Source organism: Amblyomma maculatum, chromosome 10 (assembly GCF_055883805.1).
Source record: "Amblyomma maculatum isolate TAMU_Amacu chromosome 10, ASM5588380v1, whole genome shotgun sequence".
Taxonomy (NCBI): domain Eukaryota; kingdom Metazoa; phylum Arthropoda; class Arachnida; order Ixodida; family Ixodidae; genus Amblyomma; species Amblyomma maculatum.
The window spans coordinates 129,973,328-129,987,228 of NC_139353.1; positions in this window are offsets into that span (position 1 = coordinate 129,973,328).

Genomic DNA, 13,901 nt, shown 5'->3' on the forward strand with positions numbered 1-13,901 from the left:
CAATTGAATGCACGGTATCCTTACACGTCAAATCGCCTACTTTTGAGCCTTGACACCTGGAAAAATGACAAGCATGCATCTGGGACATTGCATGGTGTTTTAATGTTTTCAACTACAAATCAATGGTTATCTCTTCTAGCTCAAATATTTGTATTGAAATAAATGGCAGTGGCTACAAACACTATGTGGTCTAGATCGCAAAGCAGAAATTAGCTTCTGTATTAGGAATGATTCTGAAGCTAGCAATACTCTGCACCATTTCTCTACATAGGCGCTAATAACGGAGTCGATTACGATTCTGTACAAAAAAGACGCTATCGTGCTCGAGCGAAATAAATCTTTTCGATCTCCTGGGACTTTTTCTATGCGGAAACTGTCAGTTACAAGTGTGGAAACAGTGTTAACTCTTTAGCTGTACGGTAATCACCCACGCTGCAATTTATTATGAGGACAGATCTTTAATGCAAGAGCTTCTGTGTGTAAAGAGTACCAAGAGTAAGAAGCCGTTTTTATTGCACAAGCGGGGGTCGAACCTTCATTTCCCAAACATTCAACCACAGATAAGTCGATGTCTTCGCAAGCGGAGAGTAGGTATCTCTTAATTCTCTAGCGAGCTTCCGGATGATCCTGACGATGAAACCCCGAACCTCCCGCTTGCGGTGACCAGTAAAGAGAAATTGCCTACGTAATGCAATATGAGGGAGAGATTAAAAATTTAAGGGGTGCCTAATCGTCGGCTTAAGAAAAGACGCGGTGGTGCCTTCACTACGTCCTTTTATTGCATGAACTTTATCATATATGTATTTAACTAGTGCTCAAGGGAAAGGAAGAAGCGGTATCTGTCTCAAATTTCAAAGTACCCCTAAACAAATTTTCTGAACTGGTCTAAAGAAATGCAAAAACACAGTATTAGTTTCTGTCTGCGGACACCCTAACCCACGCCGTAAAGGAAGAGATGCCGGCGCAACTACAGCCCTCCATTTTTCGCAGCCCCCCCCCCCCCCCCATTTGCAGCTCTTCAAACAAATGCCCAGCAAACACGGGGCGAACTAGTACGCTTCGGCGGTTTTCAACACAAAGAGCTGTGCACGCTTTTGATTAATATATTGCAGAGACTATACCGAGGCGTGAAATGCAAACATCTGTAAGAAAACCACATATTGGCTGGCCAGGAATCTTGCGCTGTCATTTGTAGATCTACAATATATACGACCGCTTTTTACGTTTAACGCAGTGAAGGCGTCATTTCAACCAGAAATCGCCTGCCAAAAATGACATTTGTCTGAAACCATCTGCTGGCGTTATTCGAACATCTCACACGAATTTTGAAGTAAAATGTAGCTCCTGTTTACTAAATAGTAACTCGCGGTATCTGCATTCACTTTTAATCTTACTACATCATCTGTATAGTGCTTACGGACTCGTAAATACACTGGAATGTGTCTAATACACGAGGACAAGTGCATCAGCGCCGCCACATGTGTTTGCGTCTTCGTTGTTACAGGTAATAGAGCCATGTGATGCGCAGGTATATTTGAAATTGTTGAGTGGAAATATTACTTTCATACGAAATATCGAAGTGTATAAACTTCATCGCTGCGTTCAGCGGGAATACTGGTCCCGCATTGAGCCCGAGTTCTTTTCGGCGCAGTGCACATTTTGTGGCCAGTAGGCAAACTTAAACCATATGGTATGGGCTTGTAAATAAGATACCAGTATTGACATAATAAATAAGCCAACGTGGAAAGGCTGGGAGGCAGCCCTGTCCAGCTCAGACCTCGAGGGACAACGAACCCTCGTCGAAAGAGCACGGGCAGCGGCTTTTACCAACGGTGTCCCCGATCAGGCTTCAATTAATCTAAGTCAATGTGGCTTTCAATCAACGTTTTCACCATCATCATCATCAGCTACAGTGCGGTAGGTTTTCAAGCCGTCGGCGTGGCACCGTGTTACCCGCCACCGTGGAAGACGCAGAAGAAGAAGAAAGAGAAGTAGAGGAAACAGAAGTAGAGATAGAGCAGAAGAAGAAGAAGAAGAAGAAGAAGAAGTAGAAGAAGAAGAAGAAGAAGAAGAAGAAGAAGAAGAAGAAGAAGAAGAAGAAGAAGAAGAAGAAGAAGAAGAAGAAGAAGAAGAAGAAGAAGAAGAAGAAGAAGAAGAAGAAGAAGAAATAAAAGAATGAGAAGAGAAGACAGACAATTCGGTAGCTGGTAGAGGCGAACGACAACAGTGAGTTGCTAGGACAGAAGGTTCGTGCAAACGTCGTGACGACGGTGTGCCTCGGAGTTCGACGTAGAGACGATTTCATACCAGTAGAAATCTTCTACACCCGAATGAGAATGGTCAACGACGAGAGGCAAAGTGTGCTCATACGTGAAGCGATTCCCCTATGGCATAAATAAAGCTGAAACGATTAAGGAAACTACTATGCGCAAAAGTCATGTCTTTAGTTTGAAGCTGAACCTAAGCGTAGCCATGCAGATTGCTTTCACGTAAATCCAGGTTTAGACAAGCTAAACTACAGCAATTTTTTTTTTATTGCATGCCGTCCCAGATTTACAAGCCTTGCGTATCTAGAAGTACGGATACTGTCTGGTTTCCGAGTGATGTTTTTATATTTTACATTTTACGCTCTACACGTCCTTTGCAGCACGCACATCCGGAAAATGACATGCACAGTGGAAGCATCAAAATTAGTCTTCACTGTCGTGGCATGTTTTAAAGCTTTCAGTAATTGAAGGCAGACATTTTCTGATACTGTTCATATAACAATGTAACTTGTCATCTGATTACGCTACTAACGGTCATGGATTGAACAGGGATCCTTTGAGGCAAAGAGAGGCTGTGAGGAAGAGTTTCTCTTGTATGACATTTAAAAATGCGGCAATAGCGCTGGTTTTTTTTTAAACGTATGGCTCATTTTTGTCCTTGATTTGACAGTAGAGACTTGCGTGTACAAATTCTTAAGCATGAGTTTGCAGTAATCTGCTCTTACTGGTAAATAAAATTTATGATCGAAAATATTTGGAAGGTTTGGTACAATACAGCTTTATGACAACTCAAAAGTCTAATGCTGTGGAGATCGTGGATCAGTTTAAATGCAGCTGGAAGTCCTGCTTGAGCTTAGCGTTGACAGGAGCGCCTTCAAATGCTAAGTGGGAGCCCATGGAAAGCCACAGCATTTAGAGAAGATTCTGTATAAGTGCCGTTCTCCCCTAGAAAACAACTTGTTTTATCGGCAGAACAGGCATATTGCTGGCGCGTATGTGTTCAGCGAATTATTGTGGCAGTTCTAGATATTTAATGTTTTAATAAAGAAAATGACTCGTTTCCACTTATGTGGACATAGTAGTTACGTGTATGGCTCTCAAAGAAACTATCGGCTTTCTAGTTGGTTTTCTGAGCTTCTGTACCTTTTTCTTCGGTAGTCCTTTCCCTTTTTTTTTTCGACGCTAGTGCGTACATTTACAGCGGTGAATAACAAAATTAACAGCGCCATGCTTCTTCATATTCATTTCTGTCTTTCTCTTTCTTAAGGTTCCTCTATATGTTTCATCACACAAAAGACATTTTCACTCTAAAGCCTTCGGGGCATTTCGCATAAAAGCAACAAAACCTCCTAACTTAAGCATCTCCTGTCATTTAGCTATCTCTTGTGGCTTAGCGATCTGGAATATCTAAGAAAAATATTTATCACCGACTGAGAGCCACGGATAAGCGACTAGGCTGTTGTTTCCCACGTTGCTAGAAAACGAACGTTGCTGCATTCTTTCTTTGGCTTGTAGACAAGAAAACGAGCTTCGTATTTTAGCCTCCTATACTCAATAACTCTGCGTGGCAAAAATACACTGTAAGTTCGGTTCATTCTAAAGCCGCGCCGAAGTCTACGGCCGCCGCTTTTATCTCCATCTCGTGCAGATTTACCCAAATATTCACTTGCTCTTTATCGAAATAGTATAAGCCTCAGCCAATTGTGAAAGGAGCTCTTCCCCCTAGAGGAGAGATGGTCGGGCAGATCTTCAACTCTAGGGGAAGGCGTTCGTTTGTAGTTTCCTCCAACGGTTTACTCACACTTATTTCTGCACAGCATAAGCTCATCATGCACTAAGTGCTGAGAGAAAGCCGCCCTTAATCATATCCTTTCGGATTGCTCAGAGGACCCGCCTCCCAAGGCTCTCATAGAAGCTCCCTCACTGGAATCCTGGGAGGAAGTGCTGTGTAACGCGAGCCCCGATGAACAATTGGGCGCCGTAAACCGCGCTGAAGAAGCCGCTGAAAGCCACCAGCTAACGGCCACTTGGCTCTTCCACTAAGACCCAGTAAGACTACTCCCGACAATAATGTTTTATCTTATTCTCTCTCTCTCTCTCTCAACTCTCGTGGCTTAAAGGATGCAGCGGCACCACTGACCTCGCGCAAGCTGATTACGCCATCGAGCGCATAATATTGACACACCCAGATGGCTTGCGTAACTAAGGTCAAATCTATATAATGCGAAATATGATAAAGAAATATTAAGCAGCAAGTCCAGAAAAGAACCATCGTCGAAATGCATCAAATATGGAGTGAAATTTAGTTCGAGGTTTAAACCACTGCTCAACAAGGGCTGTATTAATACCCGCAACACTGGGCAAGTCGCGTGTGCTTAAAGGAAAAATATGAAACACAAAATCAGTACCCTAATGCTACTCTGCTTCCGCACTTCATCGTATCACGTTCCCTGTGCGCAACCCTTTGTTTTAACTGCCGCGCGTATTAGGTTCATTTAATAGAGCGTCCGTAGTTGGGCCTACTGTTACTTTAAAACTGTCAGCACGAGTAGAAAAGAAAAAAGGCTAGTAAACTAACTTTACTCTTTTATTTTTTTCCCGTTTCAGCCGAAGCTGCCAGCCCACGAGTGCACTGCAGTTTTGTGGGAAATAAGCTGGAAAAATTATCTCGAGTTGGAGAGCCTTGACTGCAAACAGTTGTATGCAGCTGTTTCAGAAATATGACCATCACTGAAATTCACAATCTTTTAATCATTTTAACGGCAACATAAGAGATGGACCACATTTTGTTCCGTAATAAAGGCATTTCGTAACACGTATTTTCACAAGATTAATATTTATTGCTTCTCCTAGTTTAGAATGGTCAATAGGTAACCTTTTAATTGTAATCCTCTGGAAAGGAAGCACAGAAACCAATTTCAGCGATAAAATTTAAACAGATGATTTTGCATGCCCACATATTCAACGGAGCGTCTCCATAGCCTGAGTTGCTTTTGAAATTTCAACCCCATAAGCCAACTATCATATTTGATAGACGCAAAGATACTGAAGGTAGAATGCTGACTGAACCAAATGATGGCATTGTTAAGTTGCCTTGAAGAAAAATGCGCGACCAAATGAATTACGCGTACTAGATTTCCCGTGATATGGCTCTTTCAAAATTTTCCGCCTCACTCAACCACATGGTGTAGAAAATGTGTTTCTTTAACTAAATAATTTTCATTCATTTATGGTATTATAATCGCAATAGGTTCTCGATTTCCTGAAATGATCGCTCTTAGAACCATTAGTATAAAAACCGTAATTCTAACATTCGCGTAGACGCTGCTAATCTCTAAAAGCTGCTAGCAAGTCATCGTTTAGACTTCGCGATGAAGATGTCTATTCTTGTTGCAGAATTGTCCACATACGAGAAAGGTTCATTACGAGAGGCATAATTTATTCAACGCATAGTTTGTGAACAAGCGATATACCGTTTCAATGCACTGCAATAAGTACAGTGTTGAACATGCATACATTCGCATATCATGCTTCACAAAGGGAAAGAAAAATAACTTAAGTACAAATTTGCCCAAGCAAAATGCGTTTGCAGAAAGTAACAAAGCAAATGGGGCGACCTTCATTCACGTTCTGGACCCATTACAACTTGACAAGAAACTCAAAGGCTTCAGAGCTTAAGTAAAGGTTTTCCATTATTTCACACATACAGCCTGCATTGTCGCATTAGCGACGTAATTATAGCATTAGCTGGCGCGTTCGTTAAATCAGACAACTTCGTAACAGAGCACAAACGACATCGTTTATTTTTTGTTACAGCAGACGACTGACGCCCTAAGCGTCTCTGCGTGGTTTTGTCTTTTAAGCCTTCTCGTCTTGGCTTGTCTGTAGACTCGGGGCTGTTTTGTTTCGGTTTCGGTTTCGCAACACATTCTCCCCCGAAAATTACTTGTCATTTTTCTTCGTTTACGTGATTTCCAGGGGACAAGAGTTGGATTGGTCGCTTGAGAGATGATCCTCCAGGTAGCTTCAGCAGCCACGATCTCACCTTTCCGTCTCTTCCCGGAAACTGTTTCTCAATTTTTGCAATTTTCCATTGGTGCCATGGCTAGAGGCCATCACGAAGGAGTATCAAGTCCCCTTCCTTGAGTGTTTTTCGTTGGCGTTCATTCTTCTTTTGTACATTTCGCAGTTTCTCGAGGTACTTTCTTGTCCATCTGCGCCAGAAGGCTTCTGTAGTCTGCTGGCGTCGTACCCATAGTCTGTGAACTGATACGTTGACCTCATCTGCTTCGATTTTCCCCACGCTAGGCAGTGATGTGAGGCGTCTTCCCGTCAAGAAGAATGAAGAGCAAAGGGGTTCCGGTTCTCCGGGTTTGTCGTAGACGTGAGTTAAAGGTCGAGAATCTAAGGCTGCTTCAATTTCTGCCAGTACAGTGGTTAGATCGTCGAAGGTCAGAAACTTGGATCCGATTACCTTCTTGAGCGCAAGTTTGGCTGATCCGACGAGGCGCTCATAAAAGCCACCCCACCATGGGGCGCGTTCCACTATGAACTTTCATTCGATTCGTGCTTTTGCGACGCAGTCAAGAACTTCTGGTTTTCGGATAAAGCTCCATAGATAAAGGAGATCTCTGTTGGCCTTCTTAAAGGAAAGCGCGTTAATTGTCACTGTAAATGACCCTAGGTATACCTCGTCTTGAGATGAAACGTCTGAGAGTCAACAGAAAAGACTCTTGCGGATATAGGGGGCACGACACCGACTCTTGCACGATCTTCACCCCGGTATTGGCCTTCCAGGTGCTGTCGTACTGGCTCTCAGCTGGTACGCACCGTGGCCTGGACCCCTGCCCATCAAAGCATCACGCACACTTGGTTTTCTCCGGCGCAATCTAAAATCTGCATCACCTGAAGTAAAAAAGTTGGCATACATAACATTCGTACGTCCTAAATTGGAGTACGCGTCATCTGTCTGACATCCATCACAGTCGTATCTCATTTCAGACCTTGAAGCCATTCAAAATCGCGCCGCCCGTTTTATTACATCGCAGTACTCAAGAAATACCAGCGTAACATTACTGAAGCGATCCCTCGGCCTTCAAACACTAGCAACTCGCCGTGTTATTTCCCGGCTATGCCTCTTTCACTCTTTCTTTTATCGCTCACCAAGAGATTTGTTGCTGCAGCCACCCCCACGTACGTCATCCCGCCTAAACCACAGTAACCCAATCTCACGCATTAAAACCCGCACCTCCGCAATGAGCAGTTCATTTTTTCCAGACGCCATAGGACTCTGGAATGGCCTTCCCGACAACGTAATTACATGCTCCGATCGCCGCCTTTTCCGCGAGAAACTGGCTAATCACTTCTCATAAACATATTCATACTGCGACACCGAAGTGCCAACTGTTCCTTGTTTTCTTTTTGTATGTTTATTTCTTGCTTTTAGTTTGTATATTATTTTACACTTTTTTTTGGTACCCCGTGTATTTTTCCCCCTTTCTTTCTTTTGTGTTCTCTGCTACTACCCTCCAACCTGTATGTACGCCCCCCCCTTATGTAATGCCTTCGGGCCTTTAAGGGACAAATAAATGAAATGAAATATGTCTTTAGCGAGCTCTAGGTGCACCGCTCTTATTACAGCGCAGGTGAACAGTGTGATATATAGGACTTGCACAGCGAGTTTTCTCCTTTCACCAGAAGTGGTCCCGCGAAGTCAACTCCTGTTACCTCAAATGGTTGAGCCTCATTGACTCGATCAGTTGGAAGCGGTGCTGTCACTTCAGTGGCTGGACGGGCATTGTAGCGTTGATAGGTTTTGCACCCTTTGATGATTCTTTTTACTAGCTGACGGGCTCGCACAATATGATACCTCTCTCTCAACTGCACCAGAGTACCTCTTGCTCCACCGTGAAGCACTTGCTGATGTGCTTGACGCACGAGCAGTTCTGCCAGTCGATGTCGACTTGACAGTACAACTGGATGACGTTCGTTGTACGGCTTGCCGCTTTGTTGAAGTCTGCCGCTTATGCGCATGATACCATCGTTGTCAATAAACACTGGAATGTCTCTGAGAGGCGAGTCTACGGGAAAGCCTTCGCCTTTTTTCACGCACTCAATTTCTCTTTTCAGGTCATCTCGCTAAGTTTGCCGTATCCAAAATTTTTCGGCTTCATTCAGTTCAACCGCCTTCAGTGGACCATTGTCACTGCTCAGACGTCGCAACTTCTTGAGGTATCTAAATGCCCATGCAGTCACTCGGAACAGTAGTGTGGCACTGCTGTATCGATCTGTGTCCAACAGCATGGGAACTTCTGTGGTATTCGTCGCTTGAAGGACCTCTACGCTTCGTCTTTCTTCCTCCATTATCGGAATGTTCCTTGAAAGCGAAGAGATCTGTGGCCAAGCGTTTTCAGTTGCCTACATACAGTGCGTTCCTTCTCACCAGGTAGAGCTCTCAACAAGCTGATCAGCTGTAACTCCTCGAGTCATGACATCCCCCGGATTTTCTGACCCTGGGCAATGCCCAGGGTCAGAAAATCCAGCGTCCTACCGATACCCTCAGGTATCGGTAAGACGCTGGATTTCCATTACACGATTCTTCACAAATTGCTTCCATTGCGACGGCTTTTCTACAATCCAGTGCAGTGCTATCATCGAGTCAGTCCAGAAATACGTCGTTTGCGGTAGCTCTTCCAGGCTCTTCAGAATGTATTGATTCAGTCTGGCAGCCAAGAGGCACGCCATCAGTTCCTGTATTGGCAGAGTCAGTTGTTTAATCGGGGCGACCCTTGACTTTCTGATTAGGATGCTCGAAGTTGTAATCCCATCCGCATCTGTTATGCAAATGTAGGCCACTGCTCCTGTATGCCACAGGACTGGCGTCAGCAAACACGTGTAAGACTGTTTTCGTGGTAGGCTCGACAGTGTCGGATTTGTAGCACCGCTGCACTTTAACTCTTTCCAATTCGTTTAGTTCCTCACACCACTGCACCCACTTCGTGTCCAGATCCGTAGGTAGGATATCATCCCATTCCACATTTCTCTGCCACAACTCCTGGAATAAAGTCTTTGCCCTGACGGTGAATGGAGCTAGCCATCCAAGTGGGTCATAGTCTCGACGTAGTCCTGCGCGCCGACCTTTTGTGCTTGCACCTGGCTCGGATTGATCGCTTGCCAGTGCGGTGAATGTCAGGTTATCTGTGCTTGGGTTCTATGTCAATCCCAGCATTTTGAGAACTCGCAGTCACCTGCCACAAAGCGCTCGTTCAATGCCGGATTGTTGGATGCCCACTTGTGCAGTTTCATAGATGCCGCGCTGAATATTGTATTCGCTTCTTCATAGATCTACAGCGCTTCGTCTTCGTTTTCTGCTCCCGTTAAAACGTCATCCACATACAAGCACTGCGCCAGTAGCGAAGAAGTCTCCGGATAGTCTCATTCCAATATCTTCAAATGATGCTGGAGAGTCGCTGTCAACAAGAAAGGACTTGCGGTGGTTCCGAAGGAAACTCGCTTCATTCGCCAAGTCTCTATCTCGCCTGTTGCTCTATTTGCATCCGGTTTTGCATGGTGCCACAGAAAGCGCAATGCATCTCTGTCATTCTCTCTGATCTCGATTTGCAAAAATGCCTTTTCAATGTCGGCTACCAAAGCTATTTTGTGGCTTCTGAAATTTCGTAACAGTGCTACAAGGTCGGCTGTCAAATTCGGACCACTTTCGGGGTTTTGATTCAGGGATTTTGCCTTCTGTCCATGAAATGAAGCGTCAAAAACTACTCGCAATCTCGTTGTATTACTCGCCCGAAAAACCGGCTGATGGGGCATGTAGTAGATCAGTTTCCCTCTTCCTCTTTTTCTACTATCGGTTCAGCTATGCCTTCCATGCAATACTGTCTGATGACAGCGTCGTACTCCTCCAAGAGATGAGTTTTTCGAAGGCGGTTTGTCAGTTATGACAAGCGCTGTTCAGCAACTTCCTTGTTGTCACCTAAATCTATATTCTCCTTCTATGGAAGGGCTACCTCGTATCTAGAGCCACTGCGCCTAATATTCTCTTCGAAAGAATTAAGCAGCTTGTGCTCCGCACAGTTGTCATCATCCGTGACTCCGATCGACTCGAGAGTCCAGAATCGTTCCAAGCAGTTTGAAACTTCTCTCTCGGCAAGTGATACGCGAAGCGCAGATCTGCATGCATTGCGAGTCACCAGTCTTGTACCCTATTGGGCCCTGAATACACCACCAAAGGGGTGTCTCCACTGCTCGCAGTTTCCCCTTGAGCTTCTTGTTTCTTCCCGTTACAAGTTCCCAGTAGTGCTCTGAGCCGATAAGCAGGTCTACGTCACCTCTTTCGTTATCGCAGGTCATGTCAGCGGCAGTGAGGGCTCCAAGTAATTCTTTAATCTTGAGGTCAGGGATCGGGATCCTTTGCTCACAGATTATGTTGGTCTCAAGACCTTCGATATGATGCATCTTCTTATTGCGCGCGGTTAGCGACACCAGCACTCTGTTAAAATCTCGTCGTGACTGGTGTCCGCCGAACACACCAACTTTCAACGTTTCTTTTCCAACAATTTTACAACCGAGTTTTGCAGATGCTTTCTCCGTAATGAATGACCGTTGGCTTCCGCTGTCAAAGAGAGCACGTAAGTAGAGGGCTTTACGTTCGCCGACACACAATATCGTTGCCGTTTGTAGCAGTACTTCTCGCTGTTTAGGTGCTTCTGACGTAGACTGCAAGTTCACGGGGACAGTCGTCACATCGTTCACATTAGCCTTGACTGTCGGATGGGTGAATTCCGGATCACACATCGTTGTCGCGTGTCGTTTTGCACAAATTGTGCATCTAATCTTGCTTCTGCACTCGTTAGCACGGTGACCCGGTTTCAAGCATCGAAAGCAACGTCTTCCCGATCGTAGCATTTTCTTCTTTTCTTCTAATAGAATGCTAGCACAGCAAGCGGCAGTTTCGTGGTTACTCTCCCCGCAAAAGACACAATTTGGTTTTGCGGTTTGGTGAAGTAGAGCTGCTGACGATTTAAATTTTGTTCCAGCGCTGTTCTTGTTAATCTCTGCTGGGCTGAATATCTTCGTTTTTGACGACTGCTGCTTCCTACTCGTACTTTCCTGCGCAACCAGGTTTTCGCGGCTTTGCACTTCAATCCTCAGAAAGTCAACAAGTTTGTTAAGTAATGACAGCGTACCTTTTGTACCTGTTTCTCTTTCTGTTGACTCTCCCGGTGCGTCGTCGTCCCGCAGCGGAATTCCTCCTCCAGCCAGGCTCCGTGTTATGGCTTCCGACCCCTCCTCCCTCGCCACGGTTCGATGGAAGTCGAGCAATAATTCTTTCGGCGGAGTGCGCTGTACGAAGGGGAAGAGCAGTGTTCCGTACGTTTCCTGCTCCTGGCAAAGCGCCTGCAGGCCGCGGATCCGAGAGACGAGGGTATCGTATAACCTCCGGAGGGAGCGTATGTCTTCGGCGCTCCGCACAGGCTCGAGGTCCAAGAGCGCACGCATGTGCGCTTGCACGTTGGCGTCCGCTTTGCCAAAACGTATGGTGAGTAGCAATATGCACTGCGATGTGGGAGGGAGGCCCTGTATCGTTCTCGCTGTTTCGCCTGTCACCACCGATTTTAGGTATCCGAATTTATCCAAGGTCTTCAGACGGTTGTTTTTGTGAATCATTTGCTCGAACTGCTCCCAAAATTCTTGCAATGACACTTCTTTGCCGTCAAATTTTATGAGCTCTAACCTTGGAAGCTGCACCTGCGTTCGTCGTGGCTGCGTCGTTAGGGGGTGATACTTCTTTCGGCTGCTTCTTTCCTTGAATTTCTTTAATTTCCTTTTGGAGCTTCACGATGTATGTAACGAACCGGTCGTCATACTCGATAGATTCTTCGTAGTCCTGCTCAGCTTCTTTCTTTGGCACTAGCGTCTCGACAGAGGCGTTAACTTCGTTCAGCTGCGTCTGCAGAGCGCTAAGTCTCGCCAACAAAACACTGAGTTCTTTTACATTGTCCATGCGGCTCTTCATGCAGGAGTCAATATCGGAAAAGAGGCGGGTCACCTGAGACCGAAGAGCCGTTCTCTTCGCTTTGTGTCGTTCCATGTCGCTGCACTCTGGTAGCACTGGGCGGCGGCTTCGGGGTAGAAATAGGCTTTTTCTTCGTTATTAGTAGCCTCCAGGACTGGCAGTTGTTTTCGTTAGGTCGCGGCGTACATCCCGGGTTCCGGCACCAACTTTATCTTTATGTCGCGTTCGTTAAATCAGACAACTGCGTAACAGAGCACAAACGACATCCGTTTATTTTTGATTACAGCAGACGACTGACGCCCTAAGCGTCTCTGCGTGGTTTTGTCTTTTAAGCCTTCTCGTCTTGGCTTGTCTGTCGACTCGGGGCTGTCTTGTTTCGGTTTCGGTTTCGCAACATTAGCATTGGGGGCTATAAGGTCATATACTTACTTGCTTCCTTTTCTTCCTGCTGTAGTGTCTCTTTCTCACAGAGCACATTTAATGTGGTGCCAGTAAACACACATCCGGCCTCTCCGGTATATTAGAATAGATTCTTGCCGTCAAGCATGCTCCCGCGTGCTGTTGATACCCCAACCACCCACATGGTGCTCACACCGCATGAATCATCTTCGTTTGGGACCTAGTATGAGCCCGGCGACAAGAAGTCCCAAATTGCCATTGCTAGAGTTCGCCACCCATGACTCATACAACGCCAATGCGGCGGCCACCAGGGAAAGCTTCTCTTTGACGCAGGAGCAGCGGCACACGACCCAGATTCTTCAGCGCGTGAGGGCAGAAGCATAACAAAGCATCATTTTTCTCTGGACTCTGCGAAGGAGCAGTGACCTATGATCCTACGGAGTACATTCATCAGTTGTACCTTCGTGAAGGAATGTTTGACGGTGACCTCGGTCGTGATTGGCTCTGTTTGGGCCTGGCCTTAATGTTAGCAAACCCATATTTCCATCGTTAAACTTTAAATAGCCACCGGTACGACTAACGATGCACCTCGGCATCGACAAAGCTCCAAGGAGAGTCCGCGAACATACCCAGCAAAGGATGGCTCCTAAGTTTAGTTCAGCACAGTTTTTATTTCCGTCAAAGCGGCAGGGGCTCCAACAGAAGTGAAAAACACTTCACTTAACGAGGTTCAAGCCCCTGTGTACAAAGCATACAGTGGTCGTAAATGTTTACATAAGCAGTGCATAATTTGCAGGTCAACCTTTTATATAAAAAAATAAATGTGCAAGGACATTGCATGAACTGAAGCAAAGACAATAAAATAAGAAAGCTACATTTGCATGTTAGAAATTTGCTTAATCAGCGTAAGGAACACAATACATATGTACAGGATGGACAAAAAAAAAAGAAAAAAGAAATCATCATCATAATACATTTCTTAACGAAGGTACCATCTCTCTTACGATGCAAAAAAAGTCTTCAACGTTGACATACTAACATTTTCTACATTTCTATTGTGAGTGTGGAGATAATTAAGTAACGATGGAAGTGAAAATTCCAACATTTGACGACTAAAGGTTGTGCGTAAGAAAGTAAATTTCTGGTGACCGGGATGTAGACCTACCCTCCCTTAAACTTAAATTTGCAATGGATGTGATAAGGGC